Below are 4,802 nucleotides of genomic sequence, written 5' to 3'. Positions count from 1 at the left end.
TAGTTCCTCAACGCGGCCTTCGAGCTTGGCGTTGGCTATGGCCCATGCCGCCAGCTCATTTTTTATTGTTGTCAATGCCGCTTGGCTAATTTTACCATTCTTGATATTTTGCTCAAGGAGCAAAGTAATTCTCGTATGTCTTTGCAGGACGTTTTCCCCGTTTGCCTGTCCTGACTCGTCCTGTGGAGCAGGTACAGGCATCACAGAAGCTCGCGATGGCGCACTTGAATCACTCGTTTCTGGTGTCTCCATGATTAACGAGTGAAAAAAAAGGGGTGGGAGCCCGTCTCTTGCCCCGGACCGGCTCCTCTGGCATGGGGGGGGACTTCTGCAGCTCGCCCACCGACCTCGCCCCTAGGTCAAGGGCACTCCTGAGCTGCCGGGTTCAGCGCGCCGTCGCCAGCGCACTGGTCCCCATCGATGGCCTCGTCGCCGACGATTTCACACGACGCTCCTCGGCAACTGCACCCCGCACTCCGGAGAGGCGGATGCACCCCTCGCCCTTCGCCGCCTACTTGCCCGAGCTTCCACCTGAAGGCCAAGGACCCACTCCTACTCAGGTGGTGGGTCGGTCCCCCAGTCGTTCGGCGGTCTGGGCCCATCTAACCTGGCCCAGGCGATGTCACCACCACCTGGGTTTGGCAGAACACGCCCCGGTTACCCAGGGGCGCGGCGAAGCACCCTTGCCGACTCGCGCCGTGATCCCACGCCGACAAACGAGGTCGCCGGCATGCAGAGCACCTGCTGGTCTGTGCCCTGCGAACAGAAAGGGACTGGTGTTCGGTCCCTCGACACAGCTCCCCCTGTGCCACGCACCCTTCGCTTTCGCATCGGGTTGGGTCGCAGCTCTCCCTTTTGACGCAAGGCAGAATGCCGAGCTTGACGTCTGGCACCACGGGAAGGCGGAAAGAGCTACTTGGGAAGGAGAGGCTGTAAGAGACGCTTCACTTCCCCGAGTGAGGACTGCCGCGGCACGCCCGACTGGAAAGCGATACGCCCCAGTGCGAGCCTCCGTGCCTTACGGCGCGCCGGCAACGGGCGGGCCCGCGCCGAAACGCGCCGTCAAGCGACTGACCTCACGCCAGACTCGGGACTCTGTTTGCATGTATTAGCTCTAGAATTACCACAGTTATCCAAGTAACGTGGGTACGATCTAAGGAACCATAACTGATTTAATGAGCCATTCGCGGTTTCACCTTAATGCGGCTTGTACTGAGACATGCATGGCTTAATCTTTGAGACAAGCATATGACTACTGGCAGGATCAACCAGGGAGCTGCGTCAACTAGAGCTGAGCAGCCGGCCGCCCGGGAGTGTGTCCCGGGGGCCCGCGCGAACACGCAAGCGTCCGCTCAATCATTCTGCAAACAGGAGGAGGCTGAGCTCCCCTGCACAATACACCTCGAAACCCTCTCAGGTCCCGGCGGCGCGCAGCGCCGTCCCAAGTACTTGGTCGGGTTCGAGAGAGGCGCAATCGCCCGGAGTTAGGCGAGTAGACGCTTTCGGTGCGACCACCCGTGCTCCCAACTGAGCTTGCCGCTGCCGACAGAGGCCCGGGAGCGTGCTGTCGTGGCATTGCCGGCGGGAGACAACACGCGCCACCTACGGTGACCGGCAGCTCCAACGCCAGCGCCACAGAAGGACAAAAGCCCCACTTGGGTGCCGAAGCGAACTCTCCCAGCACAGCGCACGCGCCAACACATCCGCACAGCTGCGATACAAACCACCAGCGAGAACCGCTGGGGCGACCGAGCAGCAGACGGCGTCGCGGCGCCGAGCGCCGGGCGGCAGCGCATCCTCAACGCACACAGTCCTCAATCGGACCAGCACACTGAAGATGTCCACCGCGCTTCGCACCGGGCCCGCGAGGACCTACTTTGGCCGCACGGCGCCGCGCGCAGGGTGCGCCGGCGCGCAGCTGCGACGCCTGCCGCGTCCGTCGGCCGGCGCGCCTGCCACTGGCCGCCCCCACCAGCCGGCTGTAGCGCGTGCGCCCACGCACCGCGCGGCCAGCACGCCGGGAGGCGCCCCCTCACCGGCCGGGGACGGTCCCACCCAGCCACCGCCGCGTATCGCTTCACACCCAGATGCCGTTCAGTTTCGTCGGCATGGTGGGTATCGCTGGAACAACCGGTTAGTACCTCAACCTATCGTCGCCATCACCGATTCACCCCTAGCGAGAACAACCGCACCACAACAGGTTACCATTTGTTCATTTGCGTAACTTCACCAGAAAACGCAGGCGTCCATCGCCATTTGCAACTTCCACGATTATTGCATGCCTGTGTCAGGTGTCACGCCACACTACGTCTGCCCACATACACGCAACAAAATGTGCACGCCTAGACAATACGTGGAAGGTGGCCCCCGTACGTATGCGATGTCCATTGCTCGAACGACTGTCAACCGGCCTCTGTAGCATGTCGCAGATATGGAACGCGGTGCACCATGCCATCACGGTGTGTGAGGAGAGACGACTAGGTCCGAATACATCAACAGACAGCTCATGCTGATCGCCATCCACGGCGTCCGTTCCTCCCACACGTCTCTATGGCGTACCACACTGCAATCCAGCTCTCATAGGGAGACGACACGTAGCTGCGTGCACAATATTTGCACTGTATGGTCCGCCGTTTTTGGGCGCAGTCGTTGTACGGTCACACATGTGCCACGATGTATCATTCAGTACATAAGGACGAATGTGCAGTACAGATTGTGGTTTACGCGTACGACATTAGCGGACAGTTGACACAGGCCGCACCACAACGTAGCCTGAGTACGTCGCATGCGGAGGGCATTGAACATGCAAAGTTCTCACCAACCAGCTTGCGAAGGCAGGGGGCAAGGTGGGGACGTGGGGAGGGGCGGCATGTACGTCCTGCTGCCATCCACATTACAGTGTACAGCAGGAGCATGTGGAAAGTGAGCAAGACTTGCAAGGTGTTTAACATGAAGCGATACACAGGGGAGCGGGGAGTGCGAGTAGCGAACTATATTGCGAGGGTTGCGGGTGGGCAACACTACACTAATTGAACGAGTCGTATAACAATTACAGAGCAGGTTTAGGCGACAACGTGGGTTACGTTAGGCGACAACGTGGGTTAGGTTAAGGCACGACGTGGGTTAGGTTAAGGCACGACATGGGTTAGGTTAAGGCACAACATGGGTTAGGTTAAGGCACAACATGGGTTAGGTTAAGGCACAACATGGGTTAGGTTAAGGCACAACATGGGTTAGGTTAAGGCACAACATGGGTTAGGTTAAGGCACAACATGGGTTAGGTTAAGGCACAACATGGGTTAGGTTAAGGCACAACATGGGTTAGGTTAAGGCACAACATGGGTTAGGTTAAGGCACAACATAGGTTAGGTTAAGGCACAACATAGGTTAGGTTAAGGCACAACATAGGTTAGGTTAAGGCACAACATGGGTTAGGTTAAGGCACAACATGGGTTAGGTTAAGGCACAACATGGGTTAGGTTAAGGCACAACATGGGTTAGGTTAAGGCACAACATGGGTTAGGTTAAGGCACAACATGGGTTAGGTTAAGGCACAACATGGGTTAGGTTAAGGCACAACATGGGTTAGGTTAAGGCACAACATGGGTTAGGTTAAGGCACAACATGGGTTAGGTTAAGGCACAACATGGGTTAGGTTAAGGCACAACATGGGTTAGGTTAAGGCACAACATGGGTTAGGTTAAGGCACAACATGGGTTAGGTTAAGGCACAACATGGGTTAGGTTAAGGCACAACATAGGTTAGGTTAAGGCACAACATAGGTTAGGTTAAGGCACAACATAGGTTAGGTTAAGGCACAACATAGGTTAGGTTAAGGCACAACATAGGTTAGGTTAAGGCACAACATAGGTTAGGTTAAGGCACAACATAGGTTAGGTTAAGGCACAACATAGGTTAGGTTAAGGCACAACATAGGTTAGGTTAAGGCACAACATAGGTTAGGTTAAGGTACAACATAGGTTAGGTTAAGGTACAACATAGGTTAGGTTAAGGTACAACATAGGTTAGGTTAAGGTACAACATAGGTTAGGTTAAGGTACAACATAGGTTAGGTTAGGTTAGGTTACACGTTGTTGTAAGGAAAGGTGTAGGGGGGGGCGGGGGCGGCAGGTTCGTTGATAGTGATTATAGTAAGTGAATGCTTGTGACATGATCAGATTTGTCACGTCAGGATGCACCTTTGGCTTATTAGAGGCGGCGCTCCAATTCTATGCTTGTGTCAGACCTGTGTCTTTGACTCATGTCATTGTTTGTGCGCTGTGACAGGAGGTACTATTGTGATGTTGGGTGCACCGTTGTATAGGACATGTGTGGGTGTTGGTGCCTGATCTGCGCAATGGTGGATGTCGAAAGGGTGGGATATTGTATTTTCCGCATGGACCTCCTGGTCTGGTTGTGATAGTGTGGATTGTGTAATGTGGCGGAGAGGATGCACTGGATGTTGTTCCATGCTGGTGCTTACATATTGTATGTGCGCCCGTTAGAAGCAGAGAGTGGTGCGTGATCAGAGTGGCTGGCTGACGTGTGGTTCCCATTGTGGGCAGACTCTTTCAGCATGTATACGGACAGTTGTATATATATTCTGTAGTTTGATGGCTCTGCATTGATTACTAATCAGCGCCGTGTGTACGGGTAATCTGGTTCCAGTCCAAAATGTTCCATCTGTGTACATTAGTGACAAAGACTCCCCTCATGCAGTGGGGCTCGGTCTGTTATAACTCTTCCGCGTAATATATTTGCCCCACGTTTTTGCGACTGCGAGTGCGAGTGCAACGCGCATG

The sequence above is a fragment of the Schistocerca piceifrons genome, unplaced genomic scaffold, assembly GCF_021461385.2.
Source record: "Schistocerca piceifrons isolate TAMUIC-IGC-003096 unplaced genomic scaffold, iqSchPice1.1 HiC_scaffold_964, whole genome shotgun sequence".
Taxonomy (NCBI): Eukaryota; Metazoa; Arthropoda; class Insecta; order Orthoptera; family Acrididae; genus Schistocerca; species Schistocerca piceifrons.
Note: the sequence above shows the minus strand (reverse complement) of the source record.